The sequence below is a fragment of the Gavia stellata genome, chromosome 13, assembly GCF_030936135.1.
Source record: "Gavia stellata isolate bGavSte3 chromosome 13, bGavSte3.hap2, whole genome shotgun sequence".
Classification (NCBI taxonomy): Eukaryota; Metazoa; Chordata; class Aves; order Gaviiformes; family Gaviidae; genus Gavia; species Gavia stellata.
This window is the reverse complement of record NC_082606.1, coordinates 15,812,316-15,830,269: the sequence shown is the minus strand read 5'-3', so window position 1 is coordinate 15,830,269 and position 17,954 is coordinate 15,812,316. Positions and strand designations below refer to the sequence as shown.

The window sequence follows — 17,954 nt, the reverse complement described above, 5'->3', positions numbered from 1 at the left end:
GGCGAGCCCGGCACCGCCCGCCCAGCCCCGCTGCGGGGCAGCCCTGACCGCCGCTACCGGAACGCGCAGCCGGGGCACCCCGGGGCACCCCACGGCCTGGGGGCCGTGGGGTGCCCCGGGGTGCCCCGGCTGCGGGCCGGGCTGCCCGGCCGCGCTGCACCCCCCCCGCAGCCGTGCACAGCCCCCATAACTATGCACACACACACCCCCCCGCAGCCGTGCACAGCCCCCATAACTATGCACACACACACCCCCCCGCAGCCGTGCACAGCCCCCATAACTATGCACACACCCCCCCCCCCCGCAGCCGTGCACGGCCCCCATAACTATGCACACACACCCCCCCCCGCAGCCGTGCACGGCCCCCATAACTATGCACCCCCCCCCCCCCCCGCAGCCGTGCACGGCCCCCATAACTATGCACACACACCCCCCCGCAGCCGTGCACGGCCCCCATAACTATGCACACACACCCCCCCCCGCAGCCGTGCACGGCCCCCATAACTATGCACACACACCCCCCCGCAGCCGTGCACGGCCCCCATAACTATGCACACACACCCCCCCGCAGCCGTGCACAGCCCCCATAACTATGCACACCCCCCCCCCCCCCGCAGCCGTGCACAGCCCCCATAACTATGCACACACACACCGCCCCCCCCCGCAGCCGTGCACGGCCCCCATGAGCATGCACACCCCGCTCCCCCCCTGCCCCGCCGCAGCCGTGCACCCCCGTACGTCCGTGCACACCCCTCGCACGCGTGCACCCCCCGATACAGCCGTGCACCCCCCGCCCACCACGACGCGCCCCTCCCGCCCCGCGCACCTACCTGGTCCCGGCGCGCGCCGCCCGGGCCTGGGCCGAAGGGCGGATCCAAACCGGGGCGCCCGGGGGAGCTTCCGGCCGCGCTGACGTCCCGTCCCGTGTCAACCCCCCGCGCTCATGGTACGGTCCGCAGGCGGCCGGCTCAGTAGGGCGCGCCGAAAAGCGGCACTAGCGGCGGCCGCGTGGCCTAATGGATAAGGCGTCTGACTTCGGATCAGAAGATTGCAGGTTCGAGTCCTGCCGCGGTCGGCGGGAGTTGCCCGTATAAGGCTGTCCATTTTGCTCCGCCCGCCGGTGCTGTGGCCTCGGGGCAGGAGCCGCCGCCGGCGGCCCGGGGCTGCTGCTTCCCCGCTGCCGGGGCTGCCAGCGCCGGGGTCGCACCGCTGGCGTTTTGCTCGTGTGTTTAATCGGAGCGAGGAAGAAGGCCGAGCGGCTGCGTACGCAGAGCCTGAGACCGACCGTGTTCATAGCACGAGTGGGGTAGGGCGGTCCACGGGGCACAGGCGGGGAGCCCGGCCCCGCAGCAGGCCGGGGTGGGCGCAGGCTCCCTCCCCGCCACAGTGGCCCTCCCAGCCGGGAAGGTGGCTCCCGGCAGAGGCCCGCCTGGCCTTGGCATTGCAGGGCGCCGTGCCGAGCCGAGCCGTGCCAGACCGAGCCGTGTCGTGCCCTGCCGACCCGCCAGGTGGCGCTGCGGCCCCGCCTCTGCCGGCCGCGCCGGGCCGGTTCCCACGGGGCTGGGACCGTCGGGGCGCGGGGACCGCTCCGGGCCCGTCCCGCTCTGCGCTCCCGCGGGGGCACCGGGCAGGGGGCACCGGGCACTGTGACCCCCCCCTTCCCCGCCCCTCCCGGCCTCTGCGGAGCTCCAAACCCGGGGTGCTCCCCCCCCCAATCCTGCACCCCCGAGGGAGCTGCACCGCTCCCTCCCCTCGGGGGTGCAGGATTGGGGTGGGGGGGCAGCTATGCCCCTCCTGTCCAAAAAGGCTGCAGCAGCATGGAGGCGTGAGGAACGCACCGCCCCCCCCACACACACACTGTTTCCTGCGGCTTTGAATGCATTTCACAGCGCCCCGGTGCCCCCCAAAACACCTGCTGCCCCCCCCCCTCCAGCCTGGGATTCGATGGGGTGGGGGGGGCAGTGCTTCACCGTGTTCCACCCAGCAGCGGAGGGTACGCGGTGCCTTGGCCTGGCAGGATACGGCCCCACGAGGGATGCCCGGCCTCAGCTCCCCCCCATCATACCGGGGGCTTGAGGTTTCCCGGTCTTTCCCGCGGGCACGGCGGGGAGCTGGGGGTGCGCGGGGTGCGGAGTCGGCGGGGGAGGGATGCTCCGGGGCTGCGCGTGCTCTGGGCGGGAGGGAAGAACCGTGAGCTGCGCTGGGGCGAAGCAGATGAGGGTTTGGGGATCCCCTGCTACGGGGTGGCTCTGGGGAAGGACTCGGGTGCGGGGGACTTGTTTTCCCCTCCGACGCATTGTGTTAACGCCGATCTCCTCTCACACGGGGTCTTTGATCTATTTATTTTTATCGTGGTGGCAAAAAAACCAAATTAAAAAAAATCCAAACCGGCCCAACAAAAAAAGTCCTTCCCCTGGCAAGCGGAAAAAAATAAATTCTCCCCGAAATTATTCTCCCCGCTTTATTTCTGAAGCCCTCCCGGGCGGCAGCGCTATGCAGAGGGTCGATGACAACGAGCCCCGCTGCTTTGCCCGCAGGCAGGACCGGGCCGGGGCTGCCTGCACCTCACCCGGGTGCGGGCAGGGAGGTTCGGCGAGGCGCGGCAGCGCTGTAAGAAAAATCAGCAGCATAAAAAAAAAAAAAAAAAAACCAAACAAACGGAAATAACCCAAAAAATCCGCTGTTTCAGCAGGGCTGATTGCAATGCATAAGTCGGGATGGGATGTGTAGGGTCTTTTTTTTCCCTAGGCTCTTTGTTTGTCTGTCGGGGACCCATCCCCATCCCGGTGCGCCCCGTCGGGGGTCGGGTACGGGCGGTGGGAGATGCGAATCCGCCCCCCCCCCCCCCGCCGTGGAGACCCGGCTCCTCGCCGAGGGCTCGATGCTGTCGGTCGGATAATGGGGCGGTGGGACTTTGTTTAACCCTGTTGCCCCCGGGACCAAGGGTCAAGGGCTTCCTCTTCCCCCGGGGCACGGCGGAGAGGCCGCCGGTCGCACCGGGAGGGCCGCGGAGGGGAGGTGGGGGGGCGGCGGCCGCGGCCCCCCTCTCCCCGCCGCGGCCCCTCCCGGTGCGACCGGCGTGAGAGCCCGCAAACCCCTATCACCTCCCGGCATCGAGAGACTGGGGATGGCTCCGTGTGGGTGTTCTGGGGGGAGCAGGGTGCAGCCAAACATCACCCCGGGGCAGGGGGCGGGATGCGGAGAAGCGGCCCCTGCCCTCCAGCATCCCCCGGCTCTGCCTTCCTCTCCCGGCTGGAGCAAGACGTTTTTAACGGGGTTCCGGTTTTAACGGGTTTTACACCCCCCCCGCCTCCGCAGTCAGAGGTATCTCAGCCGCCCCCCCGGGAGCCAAGAAACGGGAGAAATGGGCAATTTTTACAGGTGACGTACGGGCTTACGTGGGAATCCGTGCCCAGCACCGCTCTTCCAGCTTTTTTCTCCTGAAATAACCCTTCCCTGCAGCTCGTACCCCCCTTTTCCACCTCGCGCCCCTTTTTCCCAGGTCGGGAGGGGAACCAGGAGGGGGGGGGAAGGAAAAAGGAAAAGAAAAGCAGCCCCCCCCCCCCCCCCATCCCGCTGTTTTCCTGCAGGGGAGACGAGCCCCGGAGCTCCCAAAGTGAGCGATGGAGAGGGCGAGGGGAGGCAGGCGGGATCCGGCTCCGAGGTGGAGGGGTCGGGGGTGGGATGGAGGGGGGGAGGGGAGGACCCTCCTTTTCGGGATGAGGGGAGAACCGGCGAGGGAGGGAGGCTGGCGGCACCGCGGGCATCCGAGGTAAGTCCCCCTCCTGCCCGCAGCGGTGGTACCGGAGCCCGGGAGCTGCTGGCACGGGCGGTGCCGGCGCTGCTGGGAGGGATGCTTTGGGAGTGCAAAGGACCCCGATCCTGGGGGACACCCAGGCCCGGGACTGCCCCATCCCCACCCCCGGGCCGGTTTCCTGCGGGCGCTGCGGGGCCGGGGCTGCTTTGGCGGCTGCGGCTCCTGGGGAAATCGGTGCCGGTTATCCCGGCCCGGGGGCTGCAGGCAGCCCCGGCCCCGCACCCTGCCCGCTCCCTCGGGGCTGGGCCGGGGTCCCCCCCGGGCGGAGCAGCCCACGGAGCCCGCTCCCCAGCCCCCGGGGCTCCTCCCGTGTGTGTCTCAATTCGCTCAGGCTTGACTTGGCAATAAGCTCTCTCAATAGGGTGACAATAGAGCCCCGATGGGACCCGAACAAAGAATTTGAAAGTAGTTAAATTGCAGGACACGTCCATCGCCTGGGTGCTTGAATTAAAAAAAAAAAAAAAAAAAAAAAAAGAAAAAGAAAAAAAAAACGGAGAAAAGAAAAAGGAGAGAGACTTTTCTTTGGGCTGGTGAGAAAATGCTCAGGGTAAAAGTTGGTTTGGCGTCTTCATTTCAGCGACAATGGAGCAGAGGCTAATTCAATAGGAAACGCGGGGGATTTTTTAATGAAAAGACCGCCAGGGTTACACCGAAGTTAAGCTCTTGTGAATTAATTATTAGGGCAAATAAACTGGGGGGGGGGGGGGGAGCGCTCGGGAGGGAGTGTTGCAATTTCTTAATATTCTCCTTTTCGTGTTTAACGACAATGCCATTAGGTTTTCGACTCTGGGTGAGCAAAAGGATTTCTTCCACTCCCCGGGAGGAGAAGATGCTTTTTTTTTTTTTTTTTAATGGTCTTACTTAATTGCTTTTAAAATAAAATACTACGGAATTTGGCAACGAGCTCCGGTTTCTGCTGGCGGTGGCATTTGGGGTTATATTTCCTTTCGTGGCAACTCGCAGATGCAAAAAAGGAAAATAACGGGGGAATTTAGAAACACGAATGTAAAGGCGAGGCGGCGCGTTCGGCTGTTGCAGATCTCTCGGGCTCGATCGTTTATTTTTTCCTACATAGAAAACCTGTCTGGGGATCCCCTGCGTATTCATCGGGCGGCGAGAGACTCCCCAGAGCCGCTCCGGGGCACCGGTGGAGTGAGTCGGAGATAAAAAAACAGGAGCCAGGTTACACGCGGGGAGGAAGAGGAGGAGAGGTCGGAAGCGGAGTGAAGGTGTGCCAGGAGGGGTTTTGGGGGGGTGGGTTTGGGGGGGCTTTTTTTTTGCCTTACTGCAAAGGCTGCAGGCGATGCGATATGTGTGTAATGCCAGAAAGAAGATAAGGAAGATAGACATGGAGGGGGAGCGGAGGAGGGGAAGCGCAGGCGGTACCTGCCGTGCCCGCGTCCCGGTTCCAGCTCGCTGCGGCCGCCGGCGGCTGCGCTGCGGCTGTCGGGGCGAAGCGGTCTCCGGGGCTCGGCCTGGCCGTCGGGGCTCGGAGGCACGGCCCGGCACGGCCCGGCACGGCCCTGCTCCAGGAGGGACCCCCACCTCGGGGGCGGGGGCCGCAGCCCGGGGGGCAGCCGGTGCCCCGGCTCTGCCCGACGGCTGCAGGCGGGCCGGGCCGGGCCGGGCCGTGCCCAGGAGCCGCGGGGACGTTCAGCATTTGGACAGCGGTGCGGGGCCGTGCAGGGCCGGGCCGGGCCGGGCCATGCCGTGGCGGGGGAGCCGGGGGCGGTGGCCGGGGGGCGGCGGGGAGCCGCCCGGGGCAGCGGAGGGTCGGGGACGGCTGCAGACCTTTCCCTGCTCGCCGCGGGGAGGGGGTCCTCGAGTGACCGGGGACACTGCCGAGGGGGTTCCCGGGCTGCGGGGTGGGGCCGGCCCCGGCTCTGTCCCCCGGAGAAGCGCTCCCCGGGGCCGGGGCGCAGAGCGGGGTGCCCGGCGATGCGACGGGGCGCTCAGGTGAGCGGCGGCGGCCCCGGGAGGAGCGGGCGGCAGAGGGTCTCGCCGTGGCGGGGCGGGGGGGGACACGACACACGGCCCTTCTCCCCCGCGCAGCCCCCATCCTCGGGGGGTAATTAAGGGGTGAGGCGGAGGGGCTGCGCTTTCTGCTCGGCGGAGCCTGCCAGCCACCAACCCCCCGCCCGGCACCGCCGCCTTCCTCCCGTCCTCCTCCTCTCCCCCCTCCCTCCCCCCGCCTCCTCCCCTCCCCCTCTCCTCCTCCTCCTCCTCTCCGCCATGGTTGGAGTGAATAGGAGGCTGCCGGGCTGACGTCAGTGCGGGCAGAGCCTGCCGGCGGCGGCAGCTCCTGGCCAGCGACCAGAGCCGGCACCGGCAGCAGCCGGGAAGACGCAAGGAGCCGGGGCAGAGCCGCCCCCCGCCGGCCCGCGCCCGGGGCTGGGGGCCGCGGGGGCCGCTGCTCGGCCGGGGGCAGCCCTGCCCGCCCCTCTGCCCGCCCGCCCGGCGCGGGGGGGGGGCAGCCCCCGCCGCCCGCTTCGCCCGGGGACCGCCGTCCTGCCCTCGGCACGGCTGCGAGAGTGAGTGTCGCGATCGGGCATCGCCGCCTCGGCGGGGGCGGCCCCGGAGAGGCGGGAGGGCGCGGGGGGGACTTTTCCCCTGGGGGGGGACACACCGGCTGCTGGGGGGGGGGGGGGGGACGGAGGCAGGGAGGGAGGGAGGGAGGGAGGGAGGGGAGGAGGCAGACGAAGTTGGGCCGGTCCCCGCTGGGAAGTTGGGCGCCTCCAGGTGCCGGCACCAGGCGGGACCGGGACAGGGACCGCCCCGCGCCGCTCCCCGGCCCACCCGTCGCGGGGGACGAGCGGGAGACACGGGGGACCTTTTGCTGGCCGGGGACGCGTTTGCTCCGGCAGCCTCTCCCCGGTCGCCCGGGACGTTGCAGCTCGGCAGCGGGACCTGGGGCGGGCTGAGCCCCCGACGGGGCAGCGGGGAGCCGGGGCCGAGCGCTGCCGGGCGGCTGCCGAGTTGCCCCCAAATGTCCCCGCTCGCCGGCCAGAGAGGCGGCACCGGACAAAAAGCCTGGACGAGGCCGAGCCTCCCGGGGGCACCCAGGCTTTAGGCCGCGGGAGAAATCCCGGGCTCCCGGGGAAGTTCTTCCTCCCGGTGCAGCGGGAGCCGCTGCGGGGCTTCGTTTCGCGCGGGAGGGGGGGGGGGGGGGGGGGGTGGGGGGGAGGGGGGGGGGCACCGGGGCGCCCCGCTCCCCCTGCTCCGATTTATCGCCGAGGAGCAGCAGGGCCACCGCTGCCCATTCCCCAATCTGCCACCGGCTTCTGGTGCTGGAGGATGTATTTTATTTTTCATTTACTATATCTCTTTTCTGTGTTGTTTTTTTTTTTAAATTATTTTATTTTATTTCATTCCTTTTTTCCCTATTTTTCTTTCTTTTTTATTTTCTTTTATTTTTTGCTTTTTCCATTTTTTTTTTCCTCACATTCATTCTCCCCTCTGCTCCTTCCCTTCCTGCGAAAGCTTATTTCCTCGGGGTTTGGGGTTTGTTTTGTTTTGTTTTTCCCCCATATCTCCCTGGAAGTGAAACGCATTTAGGCCTCAGCCTTAAGGAAAGCCGAATCATAGCAGTGCAGGTGGCCTGAGAGCCTGCACCTGGCCGGATCCCCTCGACGTGCCTCCGCCCCCGGCCCCCGCCGGGCAGCACCTCGCCCCGCCGAGCGAGGAGGGTCCGGGACCGTCCCCCGCCTGGGTCCCGGCCCCCGACGGCCGGAGAGAAAAAAGAGCAGCCGGGGGCTGGGACGCCGCTGCTTTGCCTTTTCAGTGCCGGGGCTTGCTCGGAGGCGGCTTTTAATTGCTAAACAAAGCAACGCGTTTCCTTCACGCCCGCCGGAGCTGCCGCTTCTGTGCGAAGCCGGCGAAGCCCCGATTGAGGGACGAAAAGAAAAAAAAAAAAAAGAACAACAAAACAATTAGGAGAAGATGCAGCTTCAGGCGGTGAGGCGCGGGGGGTTACTCCAGGTTGGCTAAAAATAACTTCTCCTAATTAAAGAAAAGTGACGTCAGACGTGCAGGACGTAGAAGAGGGGAAGGCAGCGGACTCGTACAGGGCGATCACGTTAAATAATTCAGGGCCGGCCCGGTGACCGGGCGGGCGCTGGGCAGCGGGGCTCTTCCGAGGGGCGGCCGGCGGGGCCGCCCGCCCTGCCTGGGGCCGGGGTCACCCGAGGAGGGAGCGGGCAGCGGGGGCCGTGCCACCCGCGGGTGGGCGCGGAAAGTCCGCGGGCGCGCCGGGGCCGGCGGGGCGGTGCAGCACACATGGCCAGAGCCGCGCCGGCACCGCCGCCCCTCCCCGTCCCGTCGGGCCGCCCGCAGCCGCGGATTGTTTTCTCTCCCGGGTGCGTGCAGAGGAAGGACGGTCCCACGGTCCCCGCGGCCCCCGTGGGCGGCCCAGGTGAGGCAGGACGCGGGCTGCCTCCGGGCGCTGCCCGATGCGGCCGCCGGAGCCCTGGAGCCCCGGCAGCCCCCGCCGATCCCTCCCAGGCTGCTCGCTGGTGCTGTGCGCTGTGCCAGGGAGCCATTTTGTACGTATCCTGCTTAAATTGCGCCAAAAAAAACCCCAACCCCAACCCCCCAAAAACCCAGAATAACAAAAAAAATATTCCAACGCCTAAAAAACCCCTCAAAATACCCCAAGCGCAAGGTGCAATTTTCTCCCAGGTGCTGGGGCTCTGCCTGCACGGAGCGGATCGAGGCGGGGGCTCCGAGCAGAGCAAGGCATTGCCGCAAAGGAGCAGGAAAAAAAATTATACATATTTCTGCCAGGAAAATCGCCTCCTTTGCCCGGCGGAGAGAGGGGACCGCGGCCCCGAGCTGCCCGGCGAGGTGCGGTGCTTCACCCGCGGCATCCTCGCCCGAGCGACGCGGCGGCCCGGGGGCTCGGCACGGCGGGCGGGAGACCTCGCACGGCGGTAGCCGGGCAGAGCTGCGGCTTGGCGGGGCTGGCTCTGCCCGCCCGGGCCCCTTCGCCGCTGCCGCAGGGACGGCGGGGCCGGAGCGGGGCCGCATCGCCGCAGGAACGGCCCCGCGAGCGGGGGAGGCTGCCGGCGGCGCCCCACGCTGCTCCCTCCGCCGGAGCCCCGCGGTGAGTAACGGGGCCTCCCCCCGTGGGGGGAAACTGAGGCCGGGCCGTGACCCAGGCGAGCCCCCCGTGTCCGCTCGGCCCCGCCGGCCCCGCACCGCCGGGCTGCCCCCGGGAGGCGGCGGGGCGGGCGGGCGCCTTCCCCCGCTCCAGCCGGGAAGCATACCGGCAGCGATCACCCTAACAGCGACAGCTGTAAATTCGGAGAAAATCCAGGGCCGGAAAATTAAGGAGATCCGATTCATGGCATTCCCCCCCCGCCCCGCTCCGGGGCAGATTAAAATAAACCCCGGCCAAGTCCCCTCCCGAGCGGCTTCGGGCCGCGGGGAAAGCACCGAGGGGCTGGGGACGGAGCAAAGATTTCTCCCCACCCTCCGCAACCCCGTCGGAGCGGCCGGGGCACCCCCGGGCCCGTTTCTCGTTAGGCAGGAGGCAGAAGGGAACCGGCGGTTACCGGGAGCCGGGCAGGGCGGCCGGGCTCGCCTGGGCGCCGGGAGCAGCGCCGGCTCGCAGCGGGGCTGGCAGCGCTCATCCTTTAGCTTTCAGCCTAATTGAGCTGGTAGATTTTATTTATTTCATTTTTAATTATTTTTTTTTAAGGAGATGGCGGGGGCGGGGGGCGAGGAGAGGAAGAAATAAATAACCCGAGCGGAGCTCGCCGAGAGCCGGGGCCGGCGGGACCGGGAGGCTGCGCTCAGCCGCGGCTGCTCCCGCCGCGATCGCTTCGCTTCCCGGATTCCTCGTTTTGCAGCAGGTCACATTTTACCCTCGCCTCGGATTTGAGGGAAAGCGATGTTTAGAAGCGGCGAGCGATTACAGTTTGTATTATTATTTTTTTTTAATGCAGAGTAGGTCAGATAAGCACCCTAGATAATAACATTTACCTCCTGGCATTTTATTATTATTGTTGTTGCTGTTATTATTTGTACGTGCCGGATTCGCCGCTACACGCATATCGCGTTAAGAACCTGTGCGGGAAATAGCAAAAGCTGGAGGGGAAATAATTAAAATAAGGGGGAAAGGGGAGAAGAGAGGATCGGTGCGGGATCGCGGGTGCGTCCCCAGCCCTCGGGTGCGTCTCGGGACGGGCGGGCCCCGCGCCTGGCTGCGGGGAAAGGGGCCCTTCGGGCTGCCCCTGGGTGCAAAGGCCTGACGGGGCGGGCGCTGCTGGAGGAGGAGAAGGTGTGAGAGGGGTGCGCTGGATAGGTGGGCATGGCGTGGTGGGGAGCGGGGAAAGGCAGAAGGAAAGGGGTCGGGAAAAGGGAAGGAAAATGGACGGAAAGGGAAAAGGAGGCGAAAAAGGGAAGGACGGGGAAGGGGAGAAGAGAGGGAGGAAAGGAAGAAGGGAACGGGAGAGGGGAAGGGGAAAGCGAAAGGGAAAGAAGGGAGTGCCGAGGGCAGGGAGAGGGAAGTTAGTTGCAGGTGGGTCCCCCCGCGCCGGGCCGTGCAAGGGTGCTACACGCCTCTCCCCCCTCGCTGCCGGGCCAGCGGAGCTGCCGCGGGGGCACGGCGGGGCGGGAGGAGGCGGGGGGGGGGGCAGAGCGACCCGCGGCGCAGCCCCTCCAGCACAGGCCGGGAGGCGAGGCACGGCGGGTGGAGGGAGGCCGGTGCCGGGACGCCGCGGGGGGGGCCGGTCCCGCCCGGTGCCGTGCCGGTCCGCCCCGTCCCGCCCGCCCCGTCCAGCCGCGGGGGCGCGGCGCGACCCGCCGCTCTCTGCCGGTCGGGCCGGGGCGGGAAAGCGCGGGAAAGGGGGCGCTGATTTAAATGCGGGGTCGGGGATTGGCTGTGCGCGGCGTGACGTCACTTCCCAAAGGGGGCGATTACCATGCGAGGGGAGTAGAAGTTGGGCAGCGGGGCGGGAGCGCGAGTGCCGCTCGCCCGGGCCGGTGCCGCCGCGGGCTGGGCACGGCTCGGTGCAGCCCCGCACAGCCCTGCTCGGCTCGGCACAGCCCTGCGCGGCGCGGCCCGCCTCGGTACGGCTCTCCGCAGCCCGCCCCGAGCCCCCGCGGCAGCCCCGCAGCCGGCGGTGCCGCCCGCCTGCCGTGCGCCCGCGGCTCAGCCCCGGCTCGTCCTCTCCGCCTCCTATTTATCTTTTTCTCTATTTCCTTTTTTTTTTTTTTTTTTTTTTTTATGTGTGTGTGTGTGGTTCCCGGTGGCAGCCCCCGGCCGCCCTGCCCCGGCCGTGCCCGCACCCTGGAGCGGACGGACGGACGGACGGATGGCCGGCATCCCCGACGGAGGGATGTTTCTGTCTTTGGTTATCTAGCTGTATGAGTGTTGTGGAGCCATCATAAAGCTAGATAACCGAAAGTAGAAATGACTTCCAGACCTGCTCGCCCGGGGGAAGCGGCCGCACCAGGACCGCGGTGCAGAGGCGACCCGACCCGCCGCCCTCGGGGCTCCAGGTAAGGGCTGCGGCTCCGCGCCCTCCCCGTCGGGCCGCTCCGGGCAGCGGCAGCCCGGGGCTCCGCGGCAGCAGGCGGGAGGGCCGGGGAAAGGGAGGCGAGCCCTGCGTGGATGCTTTCATTGCCAGAGAAATCCGGCGTTGAACACTCGGTTAAACGCACCTCGAAATTCACTCCTCGGCTGCGGGCTGTCGTGGCTCTGGGAGGATGGAGGGGGCGAGCTCCCTCCCCACATAAATCCTCCCCCGCCCCAGCCTGCGGGTCAGACCTCGAAAAACCCCGGCTTTTGGATGTTTTCCTTTTTCTTCTCTCTCCCTTCCTCTCTCTTTATTTTTTCGGCTTTGGGTTGATCCCGGCCTCCCTTTGGAAGGTCAAGTTGGTGACAATGTGATCACTTTTCTTGTGCGGTGGCTGTTGCTTTTGTCCGTAGCTGGGGCGGGGGGGGGTCTCCGGGGAGGGGGATGCCCAGGGAAGGGGTCCAGCTGCTGGGTGCACCCCTCCGGCGTGCAGCCGCCGGCCCTGGGGCTTCTCTGGGAGCCGAGCGGTTGGCAAGGCACAAAGCCTCCCTCACCTCCGCTGCAAGCCCCAGAAGTTGAAACATAATATGTATTACAATGTCTGGCAAATAATAAAAAAAAAAAAAAAAAAAAGGAAAGAAAGAAAGAAAAAAAAGCAATTGGCAAATCTGCATTCCGTTCCCATGGCGACACAAAGCACCGCGCTCTCCGCCGAGCCTCCCCGGCACGGTTTTCCCAGCTGGCGCGGGGCGAGCGCCCGTGGCGGGGCCGGGGTCCCCCGGGCTCCCCTGCACCCTGGGGCAGGCGTGGGGCATCGCCGCCAGCCCCTCGCCCGGCGCTGGCGGTCCGCATCCCGCAGGGATGCTCCCCGCGCTGCCGCCCAACCCACGCGGGCCGTGACAGCTCCAGGGAGGCTGCAGAGAAAAAGCTTCCCGTGGCTGGGGTTGCGAGTGGACTGTGTGCTGGTCCTCTGCCCCCCGGGAGGTGCTGCGGGAGATGGGGGGGGGAGCCAAGACGCTGCCGCGCTCCCACCGCTCGGAGAGGTGGGCGCGGGTACCCTGCCCCGTCCCTTTCTCTGCGGCTGGGCATCCCTCGCCAAGGGGAGCGGGCAGCACCGCAGGGCTGAGCTGCCCGCACCCACCGGCGTGCGGGGACGGCGAGGGTGGGAGCCCCGCGCACCCCGAGGCAGGTTTTCCACCTTCCCTTGCACCGGGTAATGGCGTCAGACGCCACGTAGGCCCGCAAAGCTAAATATGCCTGTGCACCCTTCCAGGGCCAGCAAAGCACCGCCGTAACCCCAGTAAGGAGAAAGGATCTGAGCCTGAATTTGGCTATACCGGGAGAAAGAAAAGTTCTGAGGAGCTGTTGTTATTATATATTCTAATGAGAAGTCATTGGAGAAATTAAAAAGGGCAGAGAAAGACGAAGACGCCAGCACTAATTCCGCAGGAAGCCTCCCAGGGAAAAGGCTGTGTGAGTGTGAACGCTGAAAAGCATGAAGGCCTGGAATTAGACTATCATTTAGAAAGCGTTACTAATCTGAAGTTACAGCAGTAATTCCATGATTTGCTGGGTCCCACACGCAGCGCCAGAATTAAAGATACGGATTTTCTAGAATGTAACTCAACTGTGGCACCGAGTCTCGGCGAGATCCGAATGAATCATTCATTCCAAAGGCAGCGAAAGACGTGTCATTAAGATCCAACTCCTTCTCTCCAACCCATCTGGAATATGTGTGCTCGATGCAATCCCAGAAATTGTGGAAGAGATCGGAGGTGGGGAGGAGGGAATGTAGTCCTTTCCCTCCTTTATTATGCTGGCTATTTTAAGAAATAATTTTCCAATTATTTCCACAATATTGTGAGTGGCACTCAATTCTCCTATTTATTTTTTTTCCCCCTTCTGTACGCTAGCATCGAGTCAGGTGCAAACGGTTTCAGTGGAGATGCTTTCAAAACTAGACTGAACAAAGCAGGAGGGAACTGAGCAAGGTGGTTGATGAATGCATTTATTCCGGAGTAATGATTTGATGGGGGATGGAGGAAAGAAACATTCAAATTCCTAATGAATATAATTCAGGAGAAATCATTCGACCAGCGTGTTAGAGAAAATCTGTTTGGTGGGAGTGTTTCTGCACTGGCAGAACCCAGGAGGTATTTCTGTCCCTGGCTTTTGTAATTGCAAAAGACGAAAATATAAAAAGAGGACCTGAGGAAAAAAAAATATATACACACATATAATAAATGTATTTGTGTGTGTGTGTATAACTACGTATATATATAATTTTATGAAATAAAATGGAAGTGTGGAAATCCGTGTCTACATGTGAACTCTTATAAAGGATCGATGCAAGCTTTTTCACCTTGCTATTGGATCAGCTGGTCAGAAACCAGCCTTGACTCCTAAATTTTTTTTTTCTCTCCCAAAATTGCCTGTTCTGAGCTGGTTTTTCAAGTAATTTTTCAGGCCCTGGGCTTGGTTCGCTTACCCCAGAGCGATTCCCCCCAAAGGGGATTGAGAGAGGGACCGGGCAATTTGGCCTTTAGTTTCCAGGAGAGAGAAACCACGGTTGAATTTTTACTGGCGCTTAAATTCTTCATTTTCGCCCCCGTTGTCAGCGTGAACGCCCGGGTGTTTGGGGGAGGCGTGGAGGCGGCCCCCCCATTAGCGAGGGAGGTGGCAGTGAGTGATGGGGACGGTGGTATGAGCATCCCAGCTCCTGCATGTGTGGGTGGGGGGCGAGGAGGCGGATAAAGCCCCCTGGTAAATCCCTGCTTGTGAAATACCCGCTGCATGTAGAGAGTCCCTGGCAGCCCGCCGTCAGGTCTCTGTTTTCTGTCTGTTTGTTTTTAAGCGCCGTGGTGGAAGGAGGGTCCCCAAGGGTCTGTCTTTGGCCAGGGATGGATTTTGGCTACACACGGGTCCCTTTGTGGCAGCTTAGCCCTTTGCCCTGTTTGCGTAGCTGTTGGCTTTGGCTGGATCTTTTCCCCTGCGCAGCCCAAACCCAGAAGGGAAGGCATCTTTTCTGGCTATGCAGGGAGGAGAGCCCAAGTCGTGGTGTTCGTGGTCCTTGCCGGTGGGTTTCTTTTCTCGGTGGGACTCTCCCGGTAGAGCGATAGGATGCAGCATAGGCCAGATGTGGGTGAGGTTTCTGGAGCTGGGCCGTGATGTCTTTGTTCTTTAGGCAGAGGTGGGGATGGGCAGAGGGAGACAGAAATGGAAGAATTGGCGTGTGCTGTTGGGGGATAAATGGAAATATAATTGGTTAATATAGTTGATGGTTTCACCTTGGGGAAATGCTGCCCTGGGACATCGTGTGCTCCAACTCATTATTTCCCATCTTTTCCTAAAACTTGGCCACCATGCAGTGGGTTTGGCTCGAGGCACGAGGTGGAGGGGGTTTGTACCAGATACCCGGAAAGCTAAACCCACCCGGGCTCGGGAGTAGGTGGAGAAGGGGCTGTTCGGTTCCCTGCCATTTGAAGGAGCTGCCTCAGGAGCCAGCCGTGCAAGCCCTCCCGCTCGGTTATGGATGAAATCCCATCAATGGGCATTTTTGCGGAATCACCTGGCAATGGCGGTTTTGATGCTTGAGGCTGGATCGGCCATTTCTTTTGTCTCTCTCGGCTCCCACACCCCTCCCCTCACCTGGACCGCAGGCAGACAGTGCCTCCCTTTACCTGCTGCTCTGCCCTGGCTTTGTCTGTGCTACCAGAGAAGGGCATAGCTCAGGGGCTTGGAGGGTCCATCCCGCCTGTGGCTGTGGATGGGTGCTGCTCATGCACCAGGAGGGATCGCAGCTGCATGCTGGAAACACTCTTTCTCGTGTCTCGGTGGAGGGAAGGTGCTAATGTGGCATCTGTGCAGCTGATGGGAGTTTCTCCCAGCTGCGAGCGCGAGGTGCTGGTGCCTGGCACGTGGCAGTGCATACACACCGTTCGTGGCGTGGGTACCGCGTATCACCCCTGCCACTGGTGCGGTCGCATCATGGCCCCTCTGTCGCCCTGAGCCTCCAGAAGTCCTCAGGGAGTGAGTGTAAGATGGCTGCGTGGCTGCCCGTGCTGGCTTACCCACCACGTGATGCCAGGAGTCGTCCTTTCCAGGTCGGGGATTTCGGCGTCTCATACCCACGAGTCCCGTCACCTGGGGAAGGAGTTTGCCAAGAGCCCAGCTGCAAAAGCATCATCTCAGGCTACTCATCCTCCCTCCCTCCATCCCTCTGAGCGCACGTGTTCAGGACCAGAGGTTGTGCTGGTACGAGGCTGAGCCATCACGCTGCCCACAGTCGGGCTCCCGGCATCCTCAAAGAGTCAGGACGGGGCTCTGGCTTTCACGTTTTCAGGTGCTGTCTAATATTTATTCAGGGGCTCAGGTTTGTTAGGAGCGTTTGCCTCGAAAGCTCAGGAGTGGGGGTACAAAAAAGAAAATGGGGGGGAGCAAAAGAACACAATCTCCGGCAGTTAGCTGTCTCTTGGAAACTCAGCTTGCTGTTCCTATAGAGGCTTTCTCTTTTCCTTCACCCTGGTCTGGCCTTAAGTACCACTTTAAGTGGGCTTTGCTCATTCACATCCAGGCTCCTTAGAGCAATTGAGCCCGCAGGGGTTTGAAAAGAAGGGACAGTCCTTCAATGGCAGGACCTTGGGCCAGGCTAATTGGTTTTGGTTCAAGGGGATACTGGATTTGTGAAAAGCCCAAAGACATCTTTCCCACGCCAAATCCTGGCTCTTCAGAGCGGGAAGTGAGGGGTGCCGGGTGGGAAGGGAGCTGAAAGAAAGATGGTTTAGTGGAGGAACCTTCGTAACGACCCGGCTGCCCACCGGCCGCAGCAGGGTTGGGTGCAGGCAGGGATGGGTGCAGCGGGAGGCTGTGCCCAGGGTGGCACGGCAGCAGGGGGACGGGGTCCCTCCTCCTCAGGGCAGGTGGATGGCTCCCGATGGCACCACACCGGCGGTGGTGGCCTGGTTTTATTAAACCCAGGCTTTTTCCGTGTATGCCAGACTCCCATGGAGATGCCGGGAGCAAAGGAAGGATGGGACCTGGGTCCAGAAACAGAATAATTTCTGTGTGTTCGTGTGCGTGGCCATGGGGGGAATTTGCTGAGGTCTCTTGTATCTCATTTTGATTCGTGAATTTATTTATTTTTAAACATTTCCTCTCTCTGGCACGGTTCCAGCAGTCCCACGACCTTTACTCTCCCCGATCCATAAAAATCACTTAATTATTGGGCCAAAAATCAAGGCTTGGAAAAAAAGCCAGATCATGGGACCATCATTTCTTGATATATTTCCTCAGAGGACATATTTCTGGGCACCTTCAGAGCAGTGCACACAGCTTGTTGGATATGAGATATCAAGGCATTATTTATTGAGGAAGTCTTCACACTCCCTCATCTGTTATAATTAACTGATGACATTTTTTCTTAGGTTCAAAATATGGTGAAAAAGTATAATTAGCACGAAGCCGAGGCACTGCATTAAAATGTCTCCTATAGTTAATGTAGGATAGTCGTGCTATTTATTATAGGAGGAGCTGGCTCTGACCTCTGTGTTGCCTAACACTTTTTATTGTAAAGATTCTTGAACTTTTTTTTTCTTTTTGAGCACCTCTGACACTCCCATTGTTCTCTGCGGGCCCTTGAAATTCGGCCGGGAGAAGCTCTTCGGCTTCAGAAATGCCTATTCTTTGTCCCTTAAATTCCTTTCAGGTTTAGCTGAGTTATGAATTGTTCGGAATCACAATTTCCCTTTGGTTGCCTCTTGAGGGGAAAAAAAAAATTAAAATTTATTGTTTCCCTGGAATAATAATAACAGATCACGAGCAGGGTGAAGCCCTGGACTCCCACCACTGTATTGCAGAGCTCTGGACCAGCTGGGGAAGGTGGGAGGACAGTTACGTCCAGTTCCATGACCCCATTCCACCTCCAGCTCATATTCTTCCAGCACGGCCCCATCTCCTGGGATAAAACTCCTCCAGGTCCTGGCGCTGGGAGGAAAAAGTGTAGGGGGGTGTGGATGCGTTGGCCTGGGCGCTGCCAGCCCCAGCGGTCCCCCTTCCCTGCCGGCGCCGGGAGAGCAGCCTTCTGCCGCTGCCAGATAACATTAGTCCTGTATTTCATAGTGGCAGAAATCTGTGCTGAGGCTCGGGGCTTGAAATCGCTCTGCCCGTGCGGGACGAAGGCAGGGATGGGTGCGGGGTGGAGGGAGGGGAATTTGTTACACTTGCCTACAATTGTTTTTCTTTTTGCTTATATAAACAATCTATTATTTATTAGCTATAAATAATGCATTTTTCTGTATGTTTTGAATGCATGTGATTTCTGTATATTAAAAATGTACATGGTTGAAGGCACCAAAGCAAGTGCTGGCAAGTCGGGGGTACCCGATTTCAGTTTGACCATGAGATGTTAATTCAGCCTCTCGCTGCCCATGCCCTTACGAGACTGTAATGACACGGTCACAGCCTATTTTTAGCTCGCTCCCTCTTTCCCTGGCCAGGGTGGCTGCACAGCGAGGTGGAATTAAGGTTGCATGGACAGCCATAAATTGGAGAGTTCCTAACTTTGAAGTGCTTGACCACACAATCTAAACGAGGGCTCTTCAGGGCAGTATTTCTGCATG

The 17,954-nt window shown here is 62.0% G+C and overlaps 1 non-coding gene across 1 annotated transcript; it reads left to right on the top strand.

Moving 5' to 3' along the window:
• The first annotated feature begins 1,002 nt into the window (after window positions 1-1,002).
• On the top strand, window positions 1,003-1,075 carry TRNAR-UCG (transfer RNA arginine (anticodon UCG)). The gene has a single exon. It is a non-coding gene; the product is annotated as a tRNA-Arg (tRNA).
• The last annotated feature ends 16,879 nt before the right edge of the window (window positions 1,076-17,954 follow it).